The following is an 11,427-nucleotide window of genomic DNA, read 5'->3' as shown; positions in this document are numbered from 1 at the left end:
TTATGGCAGAAAGTGAAGAGGAGCTAAAAAGCCTCTTGATGAAAGTGAAAGAGTAGAGTGAAAAAGTTGGCTTAAAGCTCAACATTCAGAAAACGAAGATCATGGCATCCGGTCCCATCACTTCATGGGAAATAGATGGGGAAACAGTGGAAACAGTGTCAGACTTTATTTTTCTGGGCTCCAAAATCACTGCAGATGGTGATTGCAGCCATGAAATTAAAAGACGCTTACTCCTTGGAAGAAAAGTTATGACCAATCTAGATAGTATATTCAAAAGCAGAGACATTACTTTGCCGACTAAGGTCCGTCTAGTCAAGGCTATGGTTTTTCCTGTGGTCATGTATGGGTGTGAGAGTTGGACTGTGAAGAAGGCTGAGCACCGAAGAATTGATGCTTTTGAACTGTGGTGTTGGAGAAGACTCTTGAAAGTCCCCTGGACTGCAAGGAGATCCAACCAGTCCATTTTGAAGGAGGTCAACCCTGGGATTTCCTTGGAAGGAATGATGCTAAAGCTGAAACTCCAGTACTTTGGTCACCTCATGCGAAGAGTTGACTCATTGGAAAAGACTCTGATGCTGGGAGGGATTGGGGGCAGGAGGAGAAGGGGATGACCCAGGATGAGATGGCTGGATGGCATCACTGACTCGATGGACGTGAGTCTGAGTGAACTCCGGGAGATGGTGATGGACAGGGAGGCCTGTCGTGCTGCGATTCATGGTGTCACAAAGAGTCGGACACGACTGAGCAACTGAACTGAACTGATAGTACATGACTTTATTATCTATTTTATTTACATGCTTACTGTCTTTGCTCTCCCCCACCCTTTTTATTTTTAAAAAAGGAAGGTCTGTGAGGGCAAAAATCTTGTCCATCTTGTTCACCATTAAAGCCTTAGTGTCTGGAACAGTATCTAGCACATTCTTGGACATCAATAAATACTTATTGAATTAATGTATGAGTGAGAGTCTAAGGCTTAGTCACCGAAAGCATTTCTACCAATGAGTGAATCTGGTCTTTGAAATGTAACCATTAATTCTATAAGGAAAAGTCCACATTGAAACTTTGCTGAGACTGAGAAGCCTCCACCCTAGAGGTGCAGTGGAGATACTTCTCCACTTGGCAGTGAAGGTATTTACAGACACCAGCTCCTGTAAACTCGGATGCTCTGCAGTTGAATATGGGCCTTAAACCGAGACACGATCCCCAGGGAGCCGCTATTGGTTCTTGGTTATGCCTGGTCTTTAAGTCCTTAAATTCTGAACTTCAAAAAGCTAATAGGCATCCAGCCTTGGTGCTGATCCTCTAGGCTCCATTTCCTCTATCACTTAGTCTCATTGCTTGTTGATTGCTTGTTCACTTGTTGCCGATTGCCTCTGTCCTCTAGAATCACTCCTACTGAAAATACATTCACTGCTGTGCTCAAAGATACTTTCCAGCACAAAATGTATCAGATTTTATCCATCAGTCCTTTCTATTCAGCTATGAGATCATTTTAGTCTCTATAGCTTATTTGGTAAATTTCTGTTTTGTTTTGAGAGTGATAAATCTCTTGGGAATAAAGGAAAATAAAAGTTGAGTGTATCATTAATTAATCAAGCTATCCAATTGTAAGATTTGTGTTTTGTGTTTGCATATATAAATGTCGAATTTATGAAACATAGAAGTAGCAACCTAGGATTTTCTGAACCTCACATTTTCCTCCTGCTGCTGCTGCTGCTGAGTCGCTCCAGTCGTGTCCCACTCTGTGCTACCCCAGAGACGGCAGCCCATCAGGCTCCCCTGTCCCTGGGATTCTCCAGGCAACACTGGCGTGAGTTGCCATTTCCTTCTCCAATGCATGAAAGTGAAGAGTGAAAGTGAAGTTGCTCAGTCCTGTCCAACTCTTAGCGACCCCATGGACTGCAGCCTACCAGGCTCCTCCGTCCATGGGATTCTCCAGGCAAGAGTACTGGAGTGGGGTGCCATCAACAAGAGTCACTAGATGGCGATCTACCCTCTCAGGATAACATACCTCTGGCCAGAACGTGACACTAGAAATAAGTGTCTATCACAAAGACATATGGTTTGATTTATTGTTTTTTCCCAAGCCTTTACTCTATGCTTAGCATGGTGTTCTTAGATATAATAAGAGACACAAAGGAAATTTAAGGCAGTCCTCAAAGAGCTTATAATATAGCCAGAAAGATAACAGCAACCGGCAAAGAATACTGTTAATTGTCTGTCTTGCTTTCTAGCCAGAAGAAAGTCCCCCCACCACTCCGCCCCGAGATGTTATGTTCAGATGTTGTGTTGGCACGTGTTTAACAGAAGGATACTTGAAGAACACAAAATATCCATTAGATGGGAAATGACAAGCCATAATTGGGAGAATTCTCTTTTTCCATCTGCGTTATCTTGTGTTTCAATGACAGTATCTTTTATATAGGGCCACAAAATAATAGCATTTCCCATTTTGCGGGACTTACTATGTCAGTACGTGTGCCCACATTCCATCATGTCCGACTCTTTGTGACCCCAAAGACTGTAGCCCGCCAGGCTCCTCTGTCCATGGAATTCTCCAGGCAGGAATACTGGAGCAGGTTGCCATTTCCTTCTCCAGGGGATCAACTCAACCCAGGGATCAAACTGGCATCTCCTGAGTCTCCTGCATTGGCAGGTGGATTATCACTGCGCCACCTGGGAAGCCATGTCAGGCTTTATATTAATGCTTTAGACACTTTAGAAAATTCAGTCCTCACAACAATACCTAGTTGGTTGTTTTGGGCTGAACTGTGTCCTCCCAAAATTCAGTATTAAAAGTCCTAAGCCCAGGTACCTCATAATGTGATTGCATTTGAAGTTAGGGTCTTTAAAAAGATAATTAAGTTAAAATGAGGTCATTAGAGGGGCTTCCCAGGTGCCTCAGTGGGTGAAGAATCCGCCTGCAATGCAGGAGATGTGGGTTTGATCCCTGGGTTGGGAAGATCCCCTGGAGAAGGAAATAGCAACCCATTCCAGTGTTCTTGCCTGGAGAATCCCATGGCCAGAGAAGCCTGGCGGGCCACAGTCCAGAGGGTCACAAAGAGTCAGACATGACTGCAGCGACTGAACACCCAGGCATGAGGTCATTCAGTTCAGTTCAGTCGCTCAGTCGTGTCTGACTGTGTCCCCATGAATCGCAGCACGCCAGGCCTCCCTGTCCATCACCAACTCCCGGAGTTCACTCACACTCACGTCATTAGGTAGGCCTTATACCAATATGGTTGGTGCCCTTATGAGGACAGGGACGCTATAATTATAGAAAGAGGACCATGTGAAGATGCCAAGAGAACGTGGCTATCTACAATCAAAGGAGAGAAGTTTCACTAGAAACCCACCCTGCCAACACCTTGATCTCAGACTTCTAGCCTCCAGAATGAAAGAAAATACATTTCTGTTGTTTAGAGGCTTCCCTGGTGGCTCAGTGGTAAAGAATCTGCCAATGAACAGTGCAGGAAACATGGGTTCAATCCCTGATCCAAGAAGATTCCACATGCCTCGGAGGAGCTAGCCCCGTGAACCGCAGCTACTGAGTCTGTGCTCACGAGCCTGAGAGCCACGACTGCTGAGCCTGTGTGTTGCCACTACTGAAGCCCGAGAGCCGTAGAGCCTGTTCTCTGCAATAAGAAAAGCCACTGCAGTGAGAAGCCCACGCGCCGCAGCAAGAGAGTAGCCCCTGCTCTTCACAAAGTAAGAAGAAAGTGGGAAGTGAAGTTGCCTTTGCAACCTCAGGGACTGTAGCCCGCCAGGCTCCTCTTGCCCTCCAGGCAAGAATACTGGAGTGGGTTGTCATTTCCTTCTCCAGGGGATCTTCCCGACTAGAGAAAAACAAAAACAAAGCCTTCACAGCAACGAAGACCCAGTACAGCCCCAAATAAATTAATAAATTAAAATAATTTCTTAAAAAAAGGTCCACCTTCTAATGCAGCTGAAGCCATTTACCACAGATTGAGACTTGAACTCCTGTGCTGAGACGCGAACCCAGCCAAAACCTTTCTTAGGACTCAAACCCAGCCAAAATTGTATTTGGGACTTGAACCCATGTGGCTGGAACTCAAAGTGAAAGTGAAGTCACTCAGTCGTGTCCGACTCTTTGCGAGTCCATGGACTGTAGTCCACTAGGCTCCTCTGTCCGTGGAATTTTTCAGGCAAGAGTACTGGAGTGGGTTGCCATTGCCTTCTCCCCGAGCCACCTGAAACCCACCCCAAACCTTGCTTGGGACTCGAACCCACGTGACTGGAACTTGAACCAGCCAAACCCTGCTTGGGAGTCCCAGCCACGTGGGTTCAAGTCCAAACTGGGTTTTAGCTGAGTTTGAGTCCCAGCACATGGGTTCAAGTCCCAGTCTGTGATAAATGGTTTCACAGGGGACATGAGTTTGATCCCTGGTCAGGCAACTGGGCCCATGTGCCACAGCTACTGAGCCCAAGTACTCTAATATGCATGCCACAATTTAGAGAAGGCACACAAGGAATTCCCATGCCAGAAAGAGGATCCCGCCTGCTACAAGTAAGACTGTGCGTGTGTACCAAGGCGATTCAGTCATGTCCACCTCTTTGCGACCCTGCGGACTGTAGCCCACCAGGCTCCTCTGTCCATGGGATTCTCCAGGCAAGAATACTGGAGTGGGTGGCCATTTCCTTCTCCAGGAATTGAACGCTGGCCTCTTACATCTCCAACATTGGCAGGCAAGTTCTTTACCACTAACACCACCTGGGAAGCCAAGACCTGATGCAGCCAAATAAATAAATAAAAATTTTAAAAATTAAATACATGAATTTCTGTTTGAATTGCCCAGTCTGTGTCACTTTGTTGGAACAGCCCTCACAAGCTAATGCGTAGGGATTATCCTCATTCCAGAGATGAGTAAAGTGAGACCTAGGAAGGAGAAGATACTTGCCTAAAATCGCAGAGCTGACATACAACAAACTCAGGTTCAGGGTTTGGTTTATCTGCTGGGGGTTGCAACCACAACATTACAAATGGCTTGACATTCACGTTGGTGTTAAGCAAATGACTGGAGGAGGGAATGTAGACAGACCTTATCCTACTGGTCAGTAGACAGACAAGTTTGGTCAATGAAATGCCTCCCAGTCTCACCCAGGTGAGAGGCAGGGAAAGCCAGAGAGGCCTGGATCAACTTCCTCCACCTTCTGGCCCAGAACTCTTCTGGCAGTGGTGACCATAAGTGGTCGGTGACTGAAGATCGTTCTTGATTTCATTTAAAATGAGCAACAAATCCTGTCATTCTAAGAGGGCATTCTTTTTTTTCTCTCTTTATCTCCCATACCCAAATTCCCTCGATGGGCAGGATCCTTTACACTCTCTTGTAAATGTAGGGCTGGCTAGAGACCAAACATAGGGAAGCAAGTCAGCAAATATAAGTTTGGATCACACACGTTCACTTTTGATCTTGTGGAATGCCTGAGGGGCTGTGGTCCAGTGACCCACGGGCAATTGATAAAGACATTTAGACCAGATGTAGAATGTATGAATTATGAATTGACCCATTTGCTTACATCCCAATGAGGGTCACCATGTCTTATCAATTAATCGAGGTTATTTAACTTACCTGTCAAACCTACAACCAGATGAGTGGGCGTGGTAGAGCCAGCACGTGCACTGATCATATCTAGACATCTACCGCCACGGCAGGAATGCCTGTCATTCCTCCACTCTCCTGAGGCCCAGGCAGCAGCCGGAAAAAGAGGAGCTTCCATAATGGCACCCCACTCCAGTATTCTTGCCTGGAAAACCCCATGGATGGAGAAGCCTGGTGGGCTACAGTCCACAGAGTCGCAAAGAATTGGACAGGACTGAGCGACTTCACTTTCACTTTCCATAACTGCAAGGCAACTCATGGACCCAATAGAGGCTAAGATGCTATGGTCTATAACCTCATTCCAAAGAAGTGTGTGTAGATGTAAAGTGAATTAATTGAAATGTTAGTCTAGAATAGGTAGATTGGACATTTTATATTGGAAAATCTTTTGTTGTATTAAATAATCCTATAATAAAATCCATAAGTTTTTTTCAAAGGCTACCTCTGATCTGTTTGCATTTTATATATTTCATATACTAAAGCCAATTGAGTGAATACAGAACAGTTCACTGCACAGACACTCTGTGGCTTTGACAGCCTGGAGTTGTGGAGGCTGACTTTTCATTTCCCCTGAACATTTAAGAGACACACTCTGAACTGTCTTTCACTCCAAGTTCAAATGGAAGATCCCCTGGAGAAGGGAAAGGCTACCCACTCCTGCACTCTGGCCTGGAGAATACCATGGATGGTATAGTCCATGGGGTCGCAAGGAGTCAGACATGACTGAGCGACTTCACTTTCACTTTCTTCCAGGGAAAGGGAAGTGTTTGAAATTTTGAGCCACAAACATTGGGTGGGAAAGGAGGGTAGAGTTCTATTTAGATCTCTTGGGTTGTTTTGAGGGTTGCTATAGAAAATTGGATTTTGTAGATAATTTAGTTAATAGCATATGTCAAAGTTATAATCTTGTTCCAAAGGAAAAGCCTTTTAGTAGGCCAAATAAAAATTTTGCTCCAGGGACTTCCTTAGTGGTCCAGTGTACTGGTGCAGGTTCCATCCCTGGTTGGGGAATAAGATCCCACATGCCCATGCTGCATGACCAAAAGATTTTTTAAAAAGATTTGCTCCATAATGGAAAAGAGAAAATGGATAGACAACCATTGTTTGATCAGATAAAGAAAAAAAAAAGAGTTTCTAGACCCTTGATAGAAGACTCGCAGATAGAAATCAGTTGGGTAGTGTGTGTGTGTGTTAGTCAGTCAGTCATGTCTGATTCTTTGTGATCCCATGGACTGTAGCCTGCCAGGCTCCTCTGTCCACATAATTCTCCAGCTAAGAATATTGGGGAATGGGTAGCCATTCCCTTCTCCAGGGGATCTTCCCGATCCATGATTGAACCTGGGTCTCCTGCACTGCAGAAAGGTTCTTTACTCTCTGAGCCACCAGTTACTTTGTAGGTGAGTAGCTAGTTTCCTACATGGAACAATGGACTAGCTCCAAATTGGGAAAGGAGTACGTCAAGGCTGTATATTATTACCCTACTTATTTAACTTCTATACAGACTGGTGGTGGTTTAGTTACTAAGTTGTGTCCGACTCTTGTGATCCCATGGACTGTAGCCTGCCAGGCTCCTCTGTCCATGGAATTCTCCTGGTGAGAATACTAGAGTGAGTTGCCATTTCTTTCTCCAGAGGTACTTCCCACCCCAGAAATTGAACCCTATCTTCTGCATTGCAGGCAGATTCTTTACTGACTGAGCTGTGAGGGAAGCCCTGTAAGTGCTCTCTGCAGAGTACATCAAGCAAAATGTCAGGCTGGATGAAGCGCAAGCTGGAATCAAATTTGCTGGGAGAAATATCAATAACCTCAGATGTGCAGATGACACCACCCTTATGGCAGAAAGCAAAGGGGAACTAAAAAGCCTCTTGATAAAAGTGAAAGAGGGGAGTAAAAAAGCTGGCTTAAAACCCAACATTCAAAAAACTAAGATCGTGGCATCTAGTCTCATCACTTCATGGCAAATAGATGGGGAAACAATGGAAACAGTGACAGACTTTATCTTCTTGGGCTCCAAAATCACTGCAGATGGTGACTTCAGCCATGAACTTAAAAACCACTTGTTCCTTGGAAGAAAAGCTATGACCAACCTAGACAGCACGTTAAAAAAACAGAGATATTACTTTGCCAACAAAGATCTGCATAGTCAAAGCTAAGGTTTTTCCAATAGTCATGTATGGATTTGAGAGTTGACCATAAAGGAGGTCACTCAGCTGTGTCTGACTCTTTGTGACCCCATGGACTGTAGCACACCAGGCTTCCCTGGTGTGAGCGCCAAAGGATTGATGCTTTTGAAATATGGCATTGGAGAAGACTCTTGAGAGTCCCTTGGACAGCAAGGAGATCCAACCAGTCAATTCTAAAGGAAATCAACCCTGAATATTTATTGGAAGGACTGATGCTGAAGCTGAAGCTCCAATACTTTGGCTCCCTGATGCGAAGAGCTGACTCATTGGAAAAGACCCTGATGCTGGGAAAAATAGAAGGCAGGAGGAGAAGGGGATGACAGAGGATGAGATGGTTGGATGGCATCACCGACTCAGTGGACATGAGTTTGAGCAGGCTTGGGGAGATTGTGAAGAACAGTAAAGCCATGGGGTTGCAAAGAGTCGGACACGACTGAATGACTGAACAACAACAAGAAACTAGTTTCCAGAATGTCTTGATCCCATTAAAATTCATCAGAAAATTGCTTTAAACTGCGTGCTCAGTTGCTCAGTCATGTCTGATTCTTTGTGAACCATGGGCCCTCCCAGACTTCTCTGTCCATAGGATTTCCCAGGCAAGAATACTGGAGTGGGTTGCCATGTCCTTCTCCAGATTTAAACATTGTCAACTACAAATTGGTACCTGCCAAAAGTGTTTGTCAACGACTGAACAGCAACAAGGCCATGTGCCATCTGACTCTGTGGAGACTGGATACTGTGCTGGTGCAGTTGTTGACCTTTGACATGCCCTGAAGGCAGTTTGGGGTGGAGAGTGAGGCATTTTGTGATCTAGGGAAACTGGTGAAACAGGTCTTTATTGTTCAGTTGCTAAGTTGTGACCCCATGGACTGCAGCAGGCCAGACTTCCCTGTCTTTCACTATCTCCTGGAGTTTACTCAAACTCATGTCCATGAAGTCTGTGATGCCATCCAACCATCTCATCCTCTGTCACCCCCTTCTCCTCCTGCCCTCAATCTTTCCCAGCATCAGGGTCTTTTCCAATGAATTGGCCCTTCATATCAGGTAGCCAAAATATTGGAGCTTCAGCTTCAGCATCAGTCCTTCCAATGAATATTCAGGGTTGATATCCTTTAGGATTGACTGGTTTGATCTCCTTGCTGTCCAAGGGACTCTCAAGAGTCTTCTCCGGCACCATAGTTTGAAAGCATCAGTTCTCTGGCACTCAGCTTTCTTGATGGTCTAACTCTCACATCCATACATGACTACTGGAAAAAACATAGCTTTGACTATACAGACCTTTGTTGTCAAAGTGAGGTCTCTGCTTTCCAATGTGCTGTCTAAGTTTGTCATAGCTTTTCTTCGAAGGAGCAACGGTCTTTTAATTTCGTGGCTGCAGTCACTGTCTGCAGTGATTCTGGAGCTCAAGAAAATAAAATCTGCCATTGTTTTCAGAAACTGATTTCATGATCCCAATCCTTGTATCTCCTCATATCTAGAAAAGTACTAAATCCCTTCATGGTAATCCCAGCTCCTCTTGACTAGTAGAAAACCTTTTGTAAGGCGCTTGATTGCACTGAACTCCCCCTTCACCAACATCTTATATGTTGACCTTCCCCCACTGCCTCTTTGGAATAGTTCCTCAGAGCTGGCTGAGGTGCTGCAGTCTCCCAGGCTGCAGTTCTCATTCTGCCCCAAACAAAACTTAACTCTCACCCTGTGCATCTTTTTAGTCGACAACATGTTCTCAAAAATGTTGTTTTTGTTTTTCCTACAGGGAAGCTGTGAATTAGATCCTACAAAAGCATTTTGCCCTAGATCAATTTGGGACAATTTGTCTTTTACTCTGATTAAACGTGTTTATATTCCTAAAATGTTTAGTATGGTTCTTGATATATAGAAAACTCTAGAAGTCTTCGAGAGAGAAAAAGAGAGGAAAGAAAAGAAGAAAGAGAAAGCCACGTTTCTCTCTTTTTAAGCCTTAGGTCTTAACTTTTGTTAAGGAAAAACTACTCAAAGTTTGGAAATAGGCTAAAAGGAATTATTGCATTTCTTTTTAATATTTTGGGGCATTGCCTAGCAGGTCTTATCAGTGATTATCCAATTCTTTGAGGAGTGTACTTTTATTTCATTTATTATTTGGAACATTTAAAAACTATGGGTTTCCCTGATAGCTCAGTTGATAAAGTATGCACCTGCAATGCTGGAAACTCCAGTTCGATTCCTGAGTCAGGAAGATCAGATGGTGGAGGGATAGGCTACCTACTCCAGCGCTCTTGGGCTTCCCTTGTGGCTCAGCTGGTAAAGAATCTGCCCGCAATGCGGATTATCCAATTCTTTAAAGAGGTGTAGTTTTATTTCACTTATTATTTACTACTGATGGCTGAGACGGTAAAGCGTCTGCCTGCAATGCAGGAGACCCGGATTCGAGCCCTGGGTTGGGAAAATCCCCTGGAGAAGGAAATGGCAATCCACTCCAGTACTATTGCCTGGAAAATCCCAAGGACAGAGGAGCCTGGTAGGCTACAGTCTATGGGGTCGCAAAGATTCGGACACGACTGAGCGACTTCACTTTTCATTGATCAAAACACTTAAAAAGTATGTAAGGCTAGATGTTAATCTGTAGAAGGCTGAGACTGAAACCGAGAGAAGGGCCGTGTTGGGATCCCAGGCATAGAGATCTTTCTGATCTCCTTTTCTCGTAGGCAAGACTCCTGCCTCCCATCACCCTCCTTGATTTAGAAAGGGCTGATTTGAATAGTTGCTAATTAAGGGCTGCCTTGGTGACTCAGGAGTAAAGGATACGTCTTGCATCGACAGGATTATTTACACTAGCGCCACCTGGGAAACCTAAAAGGGTCTTTTTTCCCACACCGGGAGTCGAACCCGGGCCGCCTGGGTGAAAACCAGGAATCCTAACCACTAGACCATGTGGGAGAACACGAGGGACGGCTGGCCAAGAAGCTACTTGAGGTAAGCTGAAAGGGACCAGAGCCGTTCATCAAGTTCAGGAGAGGAACCACCCGATTGGAGGTTAAGGGAGTGCAAGCAGTTTCACACCGAATCTTGTCAAGTGGTGGTTTAGTCACTAAGTAGCGTCCAACTCTTGCGACACCATGGACTGTAGCCGCCCAGGGTCCTCTGTCCATGGGATTCTCTAGGCAAGAGTACTGGAGTGGGTTGCCATTTCCTTCAAAGACCCTACATTTGACCCACTGTTATAAAAACCGTCATTAAGTTCTCTGGATTTGAGACACATAGGTTTTCGAGACAAAAGCCCCGTGTGTGTCTCCCTTCGTCCGGCAAAGCAATAAAGCTATCCTTTCCTGCTTCACCCAAAACTTATGTCTCTGGGATTTGATTCGGCAAGGGTGTACTCAGAGAGGCCGAGCTTTCGGGTAAGGAGATTAACCCAAATGCTTTCCTGTCTAGAAAGAAAGAAAGTGAAGTCGCTCAGTCGCGTCCGACTTTTTGCGACCCCATGGACTGTGGCCCACCAGGCCCCTCTGTCCATGGAATTTTTCAGGCATTCTGAATGCTGGAGTGGGTTGCCATTTCCTTCTCCAGGTGGTCTTAACCTAGGGATCGAACCTTGGTCTTCCGCATTGCGAGCAGACGCTTTACCATCTGAGCCACCACGGAAA

At 45.1% G+C, this 11,427-nt stretch overlaps 1 non-coding gene across 1 annotated transcript; it reads right to left on the bottom strand.

Annotated features, from left to right (window-relative positions):
* Nucleotides 1-10,648: 10,648 nt before the first annotated feature.
* TRNAE-UUC lies at nt 10,649-10,720 on the bottom strand. Its single transcript has one exon. It is a non-coding gene; the product is annotated as a tRNA-Glu (tRNA).
* Between the last annotated feature and the right edge of the window lie 707 nt (nt 10,721-11,427).

Source organism: Oryx dammah, unplaced genomic scaffold, assembly GCF_014754425.2.
Source record: "Oryx dammah isolate SB20612 unplaced genomic scaffold, SCBI_Odam_1.1 HiC_scaffold_27, whole genome shotgun sequence".
NCBI lineage: Eukaryota > Metazoa > Chordata > Mammalia > Artiodactyla > Bovidae > Oryx > Oryx dammah.
This window is presented reverse-complemented; position numbering and strand designations above follow the sequence as displayed.